Source organism: Triticum dicoccoides, chromosome 3B (assembly GCF_002162155.2).
Source record: "Triticum dicoccoides isolate Atlit2015 ecotype Zavitan chromosome 3B, WEW_v2.0, whole genome shotgun sequence".
Classification (NCBI taxonomy): domain Eukaryota; kingdom Viridiplantae; phylum Streptophyta; class Magnoliopsida; order Poales; family Poaceae; genus Triticum; species Triticum dicoccoides.
Window position 1 is genome coordinate 279,325,782 of NC_041385.1, and position 16,492 is coordinate 279,342,273.

Genomic DNA, 16,492 nt, shown 5'->3' on the forward strand with positions numbered 1-16,492 from the left:
AGATTCCCACCGCTTGCACTGTCCCAAGGATGTACCACTCGGCGACAAGGCTGGAATGTTGGATACGTATAGGCGTGTGCTTGTGGGTAGGAGGAACCTGCTCAACGGATACTGGTTTGTGAATATGATGTACTCTATGTAGCCCGAGCCTGGAGGCGTTCCTACCATCGTACGTTGACGCGCAGCTCAAAGGCATGCGGCCATGTGCCAGCATAGGTCGGCTATGGGGAAGCGGCATCGGTGTTGTTCGAGATGCCCAGCTGGCCATTGTCGTGGTGGTGTTCGTGACTCACTCGTTCGAGTTGAACCGGACGGTGCTGGCCTGGCTATGGCGAGGATGCCACAGCTGGACGTCGGGGTGTTATGAGGCATAGATGTCCATGGAAGGAAACCATGGCAATTTTGCAAAAAGATACCCACACCCCTCTCCACATTTGCAAATAATGCCTTCCCTCGTTCATCCCTTTCTCCCACAAGATAAACTACTCATACAAATGCATCTTGATGTTCCATACAACACACGGGCATTTTGCTAGTAAGAAACAAATCTCGAGTTTGGCACTAGTTCATGCAGCGGTAGCACCACAAGGCCTGGCGCAGGAGTTACATTTACCTCTCGGGGCCCATGGGACCGAGCTTCAGTGGACCCGATAGGTGGCTGCTCCACATGTCATGCTCCTGAAGGTAGAGGGGCGGTGGGGCCGAGAGGGGTGAGCCGCAGGAAGGGGCGTGTGGTGTGGTGTCATAGGTACGAGCGGTGTCGTGGGAATCGTGTGTGGCTGTGGAACCTTGATGCTCGCCGCATTTCAGCTGGCCCACATGTCATGCACACAAAGGCAGAGGGGTGGTGTAGCCGAGAGTGGTGAGGCGCATGTTGGGGGACGTTGTGCGTGTCGTGGGGTGGAGCGGTGTCGTGGGAATTGCGAGTGGCAGTGTATGAAACGTGATGGTCATCGTAGTTCAACTTCCATGGACAAGTTGTCATGTCTACTGACACATGCATTACATACCGATCACTAGAAGGAGTGGTAGAGAAAGCTAGGCAGATAAAAAATTCCTTATAGTCAAGCGGGCCTATGCTGCTACTCTACTTGTTCCAAAGACATGCACACAATCAAAATAGTTCATCTATATCATTATACAGAGAGAGGAAATGTTTTTTTACAAGAGAGGAAATAGTTCATCCATCCATAATGCCCTGCTGCTGGTGCCGCTTCTTCTTCTTCTTCTTATTCTTCTCATTTTCTGTGGGAGATGGCTTCACAACAAGCTCTTTGGACCTCGCAGCTATTTCGAAACTCACACGTGCATCGAGGGCAGCATATTTTATCCGCTCGTACGTCAAGGGATAATTCTCCCATCCAGACGACCTTAATGCCATTGTCTCGTCACCCTTCTGAAGATTTGTACCGAGCACAAAATTTGCTACGTCGAATAGGGATGGTGTCTATTTATCACAATCTTCTATATGAATTTTGATTCTGGTTTGTAGGTCAGTGATGCTTTTCAAATCAAGGTTGTGTGGCGCCAGCTTCTGTTTGTCCCCTTCGATGGCTGCCCCATAGAAGTATATATCCTCCCGAGACAAGAAATCATGGAGCTCACCTGGTATGGAGGGCGCGTGTATGATGTGGTACACCAACACATCATCTTTAAGGCACAGCTGAAGGACAGCGGAGCGTTGGATCTTCCCAGTGGCACGCTCCATGTACTCTGCGTCGAGACCGATGACCTTCATCTCTACCATTTCGAGGGAGTTGGATACATTGTTGATCCACTTCCGAACAACCCTTGGGTGGTCGGTGACGGTGGCAACTATGCTCAACGAGCCTTCGACGAGGACATGTTGGACGCTAAAAACCTGCATCTGGATCTCTTTCGCCATTTGGAACCGCTGGAACGGAGAGCTATGGTTTAGAGAATTAGGATTATATGGCTAGTTTAATTGAAGTAGATGATTATTTAAAGGGGCTTCGGAATTACTCCAGGAATATGTGAAGAGGTTAAACCAATGTGAATGCAGTGGGGTTTGGATGCAAATGAAGACGAAGGAGAGGTGAAGAAGCCGAGGAAAATCGGTTCCCGATGGAAAAGTAAATGGGAGAAGTGGCATGCAGGAAGTTGATTAGACGGCTAGGTAGACTAAACAAAAAGGCAATGCGGGTAGACTGAGGAGTCGTACCTGTTCGTGCACGTGCCCATCCTTCTAGCGCTACATCTGCCACTGGCTACTTGAGGTCACTCTTTCGAATCACCGTGGCGAGACATTTTATGATTCCTTTATATTTCTGCACCTTCCCTGATAGGTGGGACCTATGCAAATAGATAAAAAAATGTGTCGTAGCTAGTTCAGATGGATATTGGCGCATGCGTGGGAGACACAACATTCTTTGGTTAAGGAATACACGGTTATCCTCAAAAAAGAAAATGCCCATCTTTGCGCTTCCGCATGCACAAGAATTTGGTTATGCTCGCAATATGGATGATACCTGGAGGATGAAGTGAACGCAGAGGCATGCTAGCACGGGAGACCTATTTCTGCTATATAGTACTAGAGTACTCATGTTCCTACTAGTAGTAGTAGTAGTAGTACAACTGTGGTACACTAGATGGTCAAAATACTATTCTGCCGGTCTTCACAAGTGAAGTGACAACACCCTGCGCCTGACACTAGTCTAGGCGGCGTGTTCGGGTTACCAAAGTTAGCCTAACCTTGTGGACTGTGTAGTCTGTCACCGCCACTGTATAGCACATTAGCATGCCTCGCCTCGTATCCCTCTCCCCTAGCACCACTCCATCTCCATCTCACTGTGCCCCTGTGTACCGTCGCCTCGCTCGCCTCCCCCAGTACCACTATTCCCTCGCTAGCCGCTCTAGCACCGACAACCTTCTCCCTCGTAAATCAAGCCCCCAAAAACCCCACCTTCCAAACTCCACAATGGACAAACACGAACCACGCAGCATCCATATGAGCTGCGATTGGAGCAATCTCCCCAGTGACATCCTTGACATCTGTTGTTTGTGTATGGATATGTTGAGCGTCGTGTGGCTGGTTGCATGCTCGAGGGACATGCACACGGCCATCGTCGAAGCGAGGCCTAAGCTTTTCGAGACACCCTGCTTGCTGCTATCTGGTCTTGGAGATTGGCTCACCATGACACGGAGGCGTACATGATGCCCCTCGACTTCGATCCAACCTCCATTAGCCGAACTTCTTTGCAAGTATGTAGTGGGTCGCCGTACATCATTTCTCTTGACTCCGATCCGATCACCATCGCCCAAAACTTCTTGGCAGGTAAGTACTGGGTCAACATGAACTCCCACTGGATGGCTGACATCGGAGAAGACGGGAGAAAGTTGGTGATCGTGAAATTCCAGACCTCCCATGAGATTATCCTTCCTCTGTTGGATTATATAGGGTTTTACCGTCGCGGTCCAAGTCATCTAGATTACCATGTCAGTTGGACGGACCTTGTTTTGGAGAAGACTGTAATCTACCAAGTGCCCACACGACATGCGGAGCATGCAGACTTCAAGCTAATTGCCTTGTTCGACCACAGACTCGCCTATCTTTACGCCGGTGCCTTCTTTAGCTGGAGACAACTCAGCTCGCAGTGGATCGTCAAAGCTGATACACAATTCTGTGATGCTATTGAACACAATGGCATCATATACGCGATCGACAAAGCAGATGGCACCACGTATTGCTGGGACGATGCGTGTAAGTTGTTTTCGTCTGATGTTAATGATAACGCCATGAAACTATTTGAACTTCTTGTGATGATTGGCATATCCATGTTTGAGCATAATTTGAGTAGAACTATGACAATGTATTAGAGACGCTGTAAGTCAGCTATATTTGGAATGAGTTAATTCATGCGATTGTGACCATGTCATTACAGCCAAATTGTACCCTTGAATAATCAAACGGTTAGGAACATATGGATATTCTCCTTAATTTATTCTCCTTGAATATGTTTGTACCCTTGAATTTGAGTAGTAATCTATATACTACTAAATATGAGTGTGTATCAATAGCCATGTTACTTTCCTCATTTTCATGATGTAGAAACATGCATCACACTGTTAGTTTCATCTAACCATACATTAGGGAAGTAAATGTGCATATGGAGAAATTTCTATATTTGGAAGTAGTGAAATCCTGTAATGCTTACTATGTGTACATACATATATTCGCCCTTCAGCAATCAATGGCTAGAATAATATCCTCACAAAATTTTCCCACAGAACATGAGTATATAACAATGCATGGTCTGTTAGTTTCCTTGAAGAATTTGTTTGTAACGACAGAACATGATTACATAACATGCATGAAATGGTAGTTTCCTGTGAAGAATCGATTGCGAGATAACATGAGTATAACCATGCATGGCACTTCTATATTTTCGAACCCAGTATACATTTCCCTGTATTTTCCTCTTAGTTCCAACAGGGACATATCAATGTTGTTTCTTGCATTATCCTACTCATACTCTGAACAATGCTGACCTTACATTAATAGTGCATGTCCTTTCTTAGATGATGCAGTGTCCCTGCGGTTACTGCCCTTTGTAATCACACCACCTTTGCCAAAAACAGGGAAGCACAATTGGTTCCTCACTTGATCAGATAACGGCAAAAGACTAATGATCATTCGCACACATGAGCCGGAAAAGTTATATTGCAAAAAAACCATGTACAAGCACCATCAAATACATGAGTATCCGAACAGTGGCTATTACATCTATGAGCAGGATACCAGCTAGTTGGGGCCTTCAGGATTTTTGACTTGGAGGCAGATAAACAGCCTCGTTTCACACTCTCTGTTTCTTAGACTCAATTATCCAATTAACCAGGAGATCACCGTTGTCAAGGACCTTGATGGCAGAGAGGCTCTGTTTGCTATGGAATGTTGTGTCTACACGGTGAGCCCTAGGGGTTCGGGAGCAAACTCCCCTGCTTGTCAACGATACATCCTGCAGCCAAAAGAAGGTGAGAATGACACAGGCATCTGGATTAACTTTGATCCTTGGATGTCTCAAGTCCTACAGGCAGTAATGTGGTTCAATCCTTCAGGTTGATAGGTAATTGGGTTGTTGCATCGAAAGGGTGGAGTATTGGTGTCTCCGGATCACTGGTGCTGAAGCAGGGCTGCAAATTATGATGGTGTTGGATCATCCCTCTTCGAATGACTTGTTGTCTTTGCTGCTTGTTCTGGATGGCTACTTCTCTCTTTTCTTATGCATATTCCTTATCATTTGGTCATCCTCGTCTATGTCAATCTTACTATGTAATAGTTGCCTCTCTTTAGAATGTCATTCTCGTCTGGATCATGAGAGTCTCAGTGCTGCAGATGGGTGCGTTTTGGTGGTGTAGCAAGACTTCTTATGAACTATCATGTCTTGTTGTTTATGTCAGTAGTAGTCACTAGTCAGTGTTTGAATGTTGTACATATTGTTGTTTCGAACTGTTTATTGTCTCAAACTACTGGTTGGCTAAATCAGGGCATCACCATTCTCCAGTGTTTAGAGTATATCTCCTTTTTTTCAAGTTATAATTTGAGCTCAGTGTCTTTTCGATGATGTACACTTGTTTGGCCAGCGAGGGTTGAATATGGGCCAAGTAGTAACGCAATGCCAAACAGGTCAATTATGACTCTCAGGCTAGGCTCTCAAAAGATCCTCAAAAAAAGGTTGGGCTCTCAAAAAAAGAATAAGGACTCTTAGGCCGACATGTGGGCGCCACCGGTGTTTTCATGCGCTTGCGCGCCGAGAGCATATTGGTGCATGTTCGAAATTCATGCTACCTTTTCATCCCTAATCTCCCGCTCCTCCCCCACCTCTGGAATCTTGATTCCTACTCCAGTTCCCCCAAACCCCCCTCGTGTACTCCCTATACTCAAGCGCACTATCATGTCACCGGTCAATGCGAATCCCCGAGCCGGAGATCCTAAGGTCCGTCCTGCCTTCGGGTGTTGCGTGATGTCACTCAACAGTGGCATGGCGGCGCTTGACGACCAGTTTGCTAGCAAAGTGCTGATGGTAACCATCAACAGCAACCGGCCTCCCGTCTCGCCGGACGACCTTGTCAAAGCTCTTGGCATTGTGCATGACATCCAAATAAGTGACTTGCTCATCGAAGTCTGTCCGCCACCGGCTGATTTCTTTGTCAGGTTCCGGACAACTTTTGACTGCAGTCGTGTGTTCGAATCTTCCCAACTTTTGTTCTGAGATGGCGTGCTTGTGAGCTTTGATCAGTGGCACCCAGGATGGGGCTCGGTGCCCTCTGAGCTTGAGTTTTTAACAAAGCTTACCTTCCACGGCATGCCTCGATGTGCTTGGAACAACGAGTCCATGAATGACCTTATCAACGACCTTGGAGGTGAGCTCGTAAGTATGTTTGTTCCTCCAGATAGCTGGGCTCTGACGGTTATGGCATGGACGAAGAACGAGCCCACCATACCGAAGGTGATTGGTGTTGAGATACCGGTGCGGGAACCGGGGTTGTACTATTCGTCGCCACCAAGGCCGCCGCGGACCATGTTAGGGATGTACCTGTATCGAGTGTTCGTGCATGTCGAAGAAGTGGTCAATCCATCAATCAAAGTCCTGCCGCCGCTGCTGGTGATAGGGTCCATCGACGACGTCCATTACAGGAGTCAACATCAGAATTTCCTCGTGTTGCCCGAAATGATGGATGGCATAGGGCCTACTCCATCGCGCGACGGAGGCCACTGCTTCTTTGGGAGAAGAGGCAGGGCTGGCTGCCTGGATGTTCTCTAATTTGAGGTAACAACTGAATCTTGTCAGATACTAGTTAAATCCGAGCTATCGGTGTGAAGCACTGATGTGCCAGTACATTTGATTGTGACCTATTCTATTTTTGTACCTGAACTTTTTTTAGAAAGGGTTGTACGTCAACTTAATATGCTAGCAGAACTTATTGTGTTGTCAGCATTCAAGATATTTCCTCGTCATTGATAAAGACGATGAACTGTTATGTACGAGTTCGTTGGTTTCAACATAACCCTACCCATAGCGGTCCACTGCTTCCACCCTAATTGTGCCACCTGCGTGAAACTTTTGTATGCAAGTGTAGTGTACTATGATGTCCTATATGATTGTGTCAACTATATAAGTTTATACTGAGCATCAGCAATTAATGCATATGGATGAAAGATGTATTTACGAGCATCGACCAATGGCTCTCTCTCACACACACACACACACACACACACAAACACACACACACACACACACACACAAGTGGGACCCGTTGAATTATGCTCGTCACAGCTTTTAATTAGGTTCCACTGTACTCTAACTTTTTTCTTAAGTTATTAGTTGAGCTCAGTGACTTCAAAAAGTTGCACAGAAGCCTTGTCTAGGCCTTTCCGGCGTCGTTGAATGTGGGATGAGTAGCCATGTAAAGTTGTACTATACTACATAGGCCTTTTGTTTGAACATCAGCAATGCAACTGGGCCGACAGTTGTACACAATATCATAAAATAAGCGCAGCCTAGCCTATCTTTCTTTTAATAAAATGCACGACCCCGTTCATTTTTATATAATAATATTACCTAGTCCAACTTAATTTTTTTAATAATATTCACATCTTAATATTATTTTTATACGAAATGCTCAGTCCAGGCCATCATTGTTTTTCACCCATCCCAGAAAATGGGTCCATTTCTACTAAAATCAAATGGCTTGTAAATTATCAGAAATTATAAATGCACTACATGTACGCAATATTATTTTTGACCCAGCTCATTAAATAGGTATATTCGAATAAATAATCAAATGCGTTGTAAATTATCATAAATAGTTTTTTTTAGAAACAATTATCATAAATAGTAAATCGGTTAGTATTATTATTATTATCCAGCCCAGGAAATAGATTATTTTTTGAGTCATAGCCAGGAAATAGATGTATTGGCAAACAAAATGAAATGGGCTATAAAACCTAAATAAATGGGTTGCATTCCGGCACAACTTTTGAACCTAACTTTGTTCCCATCTTAGGCCTCGCCGTCATCCACCGCCTTCGTGCTCTCGACGCGGCTTGGTCAACGTGGTCAAGGAACGCCTTCCATCAAAAGAGGACTATACGTGGAGAGGCTGACGGCTGGGTCCATAGCCGCAGCAAGGAAGCGCCTACGCGCAAAACAATTATTCCTCCACCTGACAGCGGGGTCTATCGGAAGGGCCTCGAAAAAATGTTTCCCTCCTGACAGCTAGGACCCACTAGCTACATCTTCGTACACAAGGAAGTGTGTCCGTATTATGGGCAAAAAAATGATTCTTCCCCCTGACAGTTGGGACCCACCAGCTATATCTTCGCACGGAAGGAAGCGCCTCCTTATCCTCCCTGGACCACCAGCTACATCTTCGTACGCAAGGAAGTGTGTCTGTATTACGGGCAAAAAAATGATTCTTCCCCCTGACAGTTGGGACCCACCAACTATATCTTCGCACGGAAGGAAGTGCCTCGTTATCCTCCCTGACAGCTGGGACCCACCAGCTATATCTTCGCACTGAAGGAAAGGCCTCCTTATCCTCCCTGGCAGCTGGGACCCACCGGGTCGAACCATACATCGAGTTCTCTGTCTGGTCGTGATCGTGTACATACATACGGGTCGATCGGTCTCTCTACAGCGAGGAACCGTGTTCGAATAAGGAGATGCATGTGTCGCAGTAGAGGCGCGGACGTGGCATGTCACGCAGTCCCGTCTATATATATCGTGTACACGTACGTACAGCTACGCTACAAGAAAATAAATATGGCTATGTACGTACATACGGGCGGGGTCTCAAACGCATACTCGCGCATACGTATGGCCAGGGCTCGTGTACATGGAGAGGCAACGGACGGCAGCGACGTCGTCCTTATCATCGCCAGCTAACCGGTTGGGTCGGAACGGAGGAAACAGCATCGTCGTCATCGAGAGCCAAGTGACTGGGTCGGAATGCGTCCTGTTCATCGGGAGCGAAGCCACTGGGTCGGAACGCATCATGTTCATTGGGAGCCAACCGTCTTGGACGAAACAGCCGAAACGAGGACTGGCATACTACAGAACGGAGGAGATGGGCCTTCTGTTCGACCGTGTACAGTCGAAACAGGGTCATGTTCATCGGGAAGGGTCTGGCGCACCACAAAACGATGGAAACGGACTTCTGTCCAAGCTCCTACAATCGAAACGGGGTCCTGTTGATCGAGAGGGGTGTGGCGTACCACAAAACAGAGAAAACAAACTTCTCTTCGACCTCCCATGGTCGGAATGGGTGTCCTGTTCATCGGGAGGGGTGTGGCGTACCGCAGAACGGGACTCCATGGGCTACTGTTCATCCACGTCGACTTCCTCCAGCCTCCACCTGCTACTGTTCATCCACTGTCGACTTCCTCCATCCTCCATCGGCAACTATTCATCCAGCCCTCCACGGAGTCCTGTTCATCCAGCCTCCACCAGCTACTGTTCAACCAGCCCTCCACGGGGTCCTATTCAACCCGCCCCTCCACGTGTTCATCTTCAACCAGCCATCCACGGGCTCCCTCCATCGACTACTGTTCATCCACCCCCACCTCCTCGATCGGGGTCCTGTTCATCCAGCGGCAACTGCCTCTAGTACCACAGGATCTGTTCATCCAACCCCCATTGGGAACTTGTCGGATATCGGGTTCCAGCAAAACCCTTAAGGTTCGAACTCTGGGGTGCACGCGAAGATCTTCTCCCTATCGAAACACACCTAAAACCTCGCCGCGATTCTAAGCTAGCACGATGAACAACACAAGAGACACAAGGTTTATACTGGTTCAGGCCACTGTTGTGGTGTGATACCATAATCCAGTGTGTGGTGTGGTGGATTGCCTCTTGGGCTGATGATGAACAGTACAGAGGAAGAACAGCCTCGCGAGGAGAGGTGTTCTTGTGGTGGTGTGCTTGGAGAGGAATTGATCTGTCTCTGTTGGCTCTAGATGAGATGCCTTCTACTGTGGTGGCTAGCCCTATTTATAGAGGCCCTAGTCCTCTTCCCAAATATTGAGCAGGAAGGGAGCCAACAATGGCCATTTTGTAAGGGGACAGCTAGTACAAGCTATCCTGACTAAAGGTGGTCTTCGATTGCCAAAGGCACTGGTGATGACGCTGTCTTGGGCTCCACGATGACCTCCGTCCTACCGTCCTTCTAGTCTTGGTCTCGTTGCACTGATATGGAAACCTTTGCTTGATGGCTCGGTACTCCGCGCCTGCACTTTCCCCCTTTGCACCAAACAGGAAATGAGGACACTGCGTAGGCTGGGGCCCGCCTGGCGCCCGCCTGGTCTTGATCATCATGGCTTGTGTCATGAGCACCTCGCGAGGTACCCCTGCCTTGATCTCTCCGCCTTCTCGCGAGCCTGCCTGGTGAGGCCGCCCCTGAGGAGGCCTTGTGTCGTCCGCCCCGCGAGGTTTGGCCCCTCGCAAGGATCTTGAACATGAAGATGGGCCGTACTGGGCCACTGGTTGAGCCATGCTGCAGGCCGCAGGCAGGCAAGTCTGGGGACCCCCATTCCCAGAAAGCCGATAGTAGCCCCCAGGCCCAAGGCGCTCTCGGACTTGGCTTAGCAGCAAAGCCAAAGGGCAAGTACAGAGCGCCGCGGGTCCCAACAGCCTGCAACCTTGGTCGTCGTGTGGTGGTTGATTGGACATGGGTGTCTCCGCTTCCCCACGCTGCCTTGGCAACTACCCCATTTGATGAGTCCCTGCTGCATGCAAAAAGAGTCATCATTACCTGTGATCGTGGAGGATGGTGGTTGGCCTCCCTTGGGCTAAAAGTGGGGAGGGCGAAAGCCCCCGTTGCACATCTCCCCTCGCTCCGCCTGCTTCTTCTCCCTCCTTGCTCTGGTTGCTTGCAGCGTCCCATGGCGCCTGTGAAGAGGATCTCAGCCGCAGAGAAGGGGAAGGCTCGCCAGGAAGGGCATGGCTATCCTCCGCCCAAGCGTGGCTGCGGCCGTCCCCGCAAGCATCCCGCGACTCCTGTCGCGGCTTCTCGTGGTCGTGGTGGTGGCCCTTCACGTGGTGGTGGCCGCCCGTATCGAGGCAGCCCAGTCAATGGAGGAAGGCGTGTCGTGGCTGCACGGCCTCCCCGGCCGCGCTTCCATTCGGCAGAGGTGCTGCCGGAGTTTGTTGTGTGGTCGGACAACCCGGCCGGCAACTGGCTCCAGCTCCCTCGCTTCTTTGCCGGCGAACTGTCGGCTGCTGGCCCTGGCGGGCTCTGGCTGCAGGCGGACGGCTGCTGCAGCAGGGCCTCCTGCGTCCTGGTGGAGATCTCCGTCACCGGGAACGTGGCACAGGCCCGGGGCTGGCAGACGTTTGCCCACGCGCGTGGCCAGGGCCGGTGGTGCACCTTCCACTTCAAGTCCGACGGCGACGCGACCCTCTACGTGAGGGTGTTCGGATAAGATGGTCGCCGTGTTGGGTGCTGCCCTGAAGACGATGATGGCGACGGGGTGCTCGGCCTTGGCGACGGCCGTGACGAGGGCGAAGGCGAACCCGCTCCCGGCGGCGACCGCAGCTCACCGAGCTTCAGCGGTTCCTCCTCTGGCGACAGCTCCTCCAGTGGTGGCCACGACCAGCTGCCACGCCCGCTACGAAGGTGGTAGCGGGTCGTCCCGTCGCCGCGCCCCGGTGAAGCGCGGGGCAGAGTCCGATTGAGCTCAGGAGGATGACGCAGATCCCTTCTCACGAGTTGTGCGCTGTTTTTATTTGGGATAATTAGATTTATGCCCCTAGTTGTGTCCCACTCGTCTGTTTTACCCCTAATTCCCAAAAGTCACTGGTTCTGTCCAAGTCACTTTGCTCCTCTTATACATTTGCCCTTATGAAGAAGGCCCGGTGCCTGTGAAGCTCGCCGCCCAAAGAAAGGCCCGGTGCCTGTGAAGAAGGCCCAGTGCCTGTGAAGCTCGCTGCCCATGACACTCTCACGTAATAATGAGTTGGAGTTGTACACGCCTCGGAGTCTCTGGAGTGCCGCCCTCGGGCCTCGGGGGCTCCCGCCCATGCCCAGTGGCAGCACTTAGCTCCGCGCTGGTGAGAAGACGTCGAAGACTAGACTAGGTGCCGGACGCGGCTTTTCATTTGCTTTCCGCAGTTGGCTTGTTCTCCCTTGTTTGAACAGTTATTGAAGTTGCTTCTAGTGTTGTTTGCCATCTTCTACTCCTGTTCTCTGTTTTTTGGCTTTTGTCTGGCTTGCGCTCTCTCGCAAACCTCGCGAGGGGGCTGCGCGGGCGCCCTCGTGAGCCCTTTCTCGACTGGTTTTCGTGATGCCCCCTTGTTCAAGTTCACAGCAGGACCACCCCTCCCGGTCCATGCCCCTCGGGCATCGCAACACAGAGCACCGGGACATAGCCGGCAACCCTCGCGACTAAGGTTCGGAAATGATTCTCCCAACTGATTTTTGTAGCTCTTAAGGCGCCCGGCAAGGCCTCAAGCAGGCACCTCGCAAGGCGGAAACTACTGCAAACATCCCGAGCTAAGTTTTTCCTACGCGCAGGCCCATAACCACGACACCATCACACAACACGGGGACAATGAGTGTAGCACAATAATTAGGGGATCATAGTCTATTGCACGCCCCCACGGGGCTCCATACTTCTCTCTCTCAATGCAGGAAAAGGATAAAAACAAAATAAAAAGGGATAATTAGATTTATGCCCCTAGTTGTGTCCCACTCGTCTGTTTTACCCCTAATTCCCAAAAGTCACTGGTTCTGTCCAAGTCACTTTGCTCCTCTTATGCTTTTGCCCTTTGACCGTTTGACCGTCAGTTTGAAAACCTCATAACTAATTCATACTAAATCAGAAAAATGCAAATAAGATACCAAAATGTTCAGAAAAACATCACCTATATGCCAGTGTCATTTGCATTCATGAAAAAAGTGTTGGAAAGTGCACATCTGAGTTTTCGCTCTTATGCTACCAGCATGAATAGTAAAATCTAAAAAAGGTCAAAAAAATCAAAAACAAATGGTGGCAAAGAATGACAAATGTTTAAAGTGCCTGCCAAGTTTCATCAGGGAATAACATTCGTGGGTGCCATGGCAAAAAAACAATCAGCACTCCAAAATAGATTATTTTTTTGCCACAACTTCCACGAATATCATTCCCTAATGAAACTTGGCAAGCACTTAGAACATTTGTCGTTCTTTGCCACCATATTTTTTTATTTTGAATTTTTTAGAGTTTACTATTCATGGTGGTATCAAAAGAGCTAAAACTTGGATGTGCACTTTCCAACACTTTTTTCATGAATGCAAATGACACTGGCATATAGGTGATGTTTTTCTGAACATTTTGGTATCTTATTTGCATTTTTACGATTTAGTATGAATTAGTTATGAAGTTTTCAAACTGACGGTCAAACGGTCGAAGGGCAAAAGCATAAGAGGAGCAAAGTGACTTGGACAGAACCGGTGACTTTTGGGAATTAGGGGTAAAACAGACGAGTGGGACACAACTAGGGGCATAAATCTAATTATCCCTTTTTATTTTGTTTTTCTCCTTTTCCTGCATTGAGAGAGAGAAGTATGGAGCCCCGTGGGGGCATGCAATAGACTATGATACCCTAATTATCGTGCTACACTCATTGTCCCCGTGTTGTGTGATGGTGTCGTGGTTATGGGCCTGCGCATAGGAAAAACTTAGCTCGGGATGTTTGCAGTAGTTTCCGCCTTGCGAGGTGCCTGCTTGAGGCCTCGCCGGGCGCCTTAAGAGCTGCAAAAATCAGTTGGGAGAATCATTTCCGAACCTTAGTCGCGAGGGTTGCCGGCTATGGCCCGGTGCTCTGTGTTGTGATGCCCGAGGGGCATGGACCGGGAGGGGTGCTCCCGCTATGAACTTGAATGAGGGGGCATCGCGAAAACCAGGCGAGAAAGGGCTCACGAGGATGCCCGCGCAGCCCCCTCGTGAGGTTTGCGAGAGAGAGCAAGCCAAACAAAAGCCAAAAACAGAGAACAGTGGTAGAAGACGGCAAACAACACTATAAACAACTTCAATAAAGGTTCAAACAAGGAAGAACAAGCCAACTGCGGAAAGCAAATGAAAAGCCGCGTCCGGCACCTACTCTAGTTTTCGACGTTTTCTCACCAGCGCGGAGCTAAGTGCTGCCACTAGGCATGGGCGGGAGCCCCCGAGGCCTGAGGGCGGCACTCCGGAGACTCTGAGGCGTGTACAGCCCCAACTCATTATTACGTGAGAGTGTCACGGGTAGCGAGCTTCACAGGCACTGGGCCTTCTTCACAGGCACCGAGCCTTTCTTTGGGCGGCGAGCTTCACAGGCACCGGGCCTTCTTCACAGGCACTGGGCCTTTCTTCAAGGGTAGAACTTCCGGAGGTGCTGAATGTTCCAAGTGTTTGGGATGGGCACCCCTTCCTGAGTCTCTAGGCGCGCGGCAGGCCTGGAAACATGGACAACCTTGAACGGGCCCTCCCACATGGGCGAGAGCTTATGCAGCCCCTCCCTGGAGAGCACCCACCTGAGTACGAGGTCACCTACCTCGAGATTCCTGGGGCGGATGTTGCAGCAATGATACCGCCGCAGCGCCTACTGGTATCTTGCTGCTCACAGTGCGGCTTCTCGACGGTTCTCCTCCCCCAGCACGAGGTCCATCCCCGTGTGGCGTCCTGTTGCGCTTAATCAAACGCTAGGACCCGCGCGGAGCGACGCTGACCTCGTGAGGGAGGACTGCCTTTGCTCAGTAGACGAGGAAGAACAGGGTCTCGCCAGTCGACTTGGTGGCGGTAATGCGGATGGACCACAGCACGGACTGGAGCTTGTCGTACCAGCCCCTGCCGCAGGCCTCCAGCTTCTTTTTGAAGGTCCTAGTTTTGAGGCCTCTCAGGACCTCTGTGTTGGCACGTTCGGCCTGGCCTTACTCCGGGGGTGTACCACCGAAGCGTAGCATATCTGCGTACCAAGGTTAGCACAATATGTTTTGAAGAGATTGCTGGTGAACTGTGAACCGTTGGCCATTACTCTACCCTCAAGAACTATTGTTATTCCCTATACTTGTGGGTTATCATGATGCTAAAGAATGGTTTAATACTCTTGATCCTAGTTGTTTGCATAGTCCCCGGGATATGATATATTACTTCTCTGAAAAATATTTTCCTGCTCATAAGAAACAAGCTGCCTTACAGGAAATATACAATTTTGTGCAATTTGAGGAATGGCATCTCCCTTAGGCTTGGGGGAGGCTCCTCCAATTACTTAATGCTTTACCTAAACATCCTCTTAATAAAAATGAAATACTTGGTATCTTTTACAATGTACTAACCGATGCTTCTAGGGACTACCTAGATAGTTGTGCTAGTTATGTTTTTAGGGAATGAACTGTTGAACAGGCTAAAGAACTATTAAATAATATATTGAGGAATGGCGATGATTGGGCACTTCCTGAACCACCACCAGAGCCAACTCCGAAAAAAGAGAGATATTATATTCCTCAGTCCAGAAGATATGCAAGAAGCAAAGAAATCTATGAAAGAAAAGGGCATTAAATCCGAAGATGTTAAGAATTTACCACCCCTTCAAGAAACACATGGACTTGATATCCCGTCACAGGTAGTAGAGGTAAATTCTCTTTATAGATTTGATGAGGGTGATATTCCATATAATAAATCTCCTTGTTAGTGTTTTGATGAATTTGATAACTTTGTTATGAAGCAAGAAAACTTTAATATATATGTAATCAATCAATTGAAACGCAATTCTATCATGATTGAATGCTTGAGTGATTTGATGTTTAGAATTGCTAATGATGTTAAAGTCTTATGCAAACATGCATCTATGGTTCATGCTCAATTAGAACAAGTCTCTAGATCACAAAATGATTTTCTTAATGAGATGAAAAATAAAATGAATGATAGTGTTGTTAGAGTAGTGACTAGAGGAGGTAAAATAATTCAGGATCCTCTATATCCTGAAGGTCGTCCTAAAAGAATTGAGCAGTATTCTCAGAGAATTAATAATGATGTACCTGGTTCACCTATGAAGAAAAAGAAGAAGAAAAAGGATAGAACTTTGCATGCTTCTAATGAACCCGTTGTAGACAAACCCCATGAGAATCCCAATGATGTTTCTATTTATGATGCTGAGACACAATCTGGTAATGGACATTTGCCTAGTGATAATGATAATGCTAACGGTGATCATGTTGATCCTCAACCAGATGATAATAAGGAATCTGGTAATGATGTAGAAATAGAACCTGCAATTGATCTTGATAACCCACCTACTAAAAATAAAATATATGATAGAAAGGATTTCATTGCTAGAAAACACGGTAAAGAAAGAGAACAGTGGTTTCAAAAGCCCATGCCATTTTCTAATAAGGCCGTTAAATATAAAAATGAGGAGGCGTTTAATCGATTCGTTGAAATGCTTAGACCTTTGTATTTGCAAACATGTTTTACCAATATTTTGAAAATGTCTTTGTATTCTAAATACATGAAAGA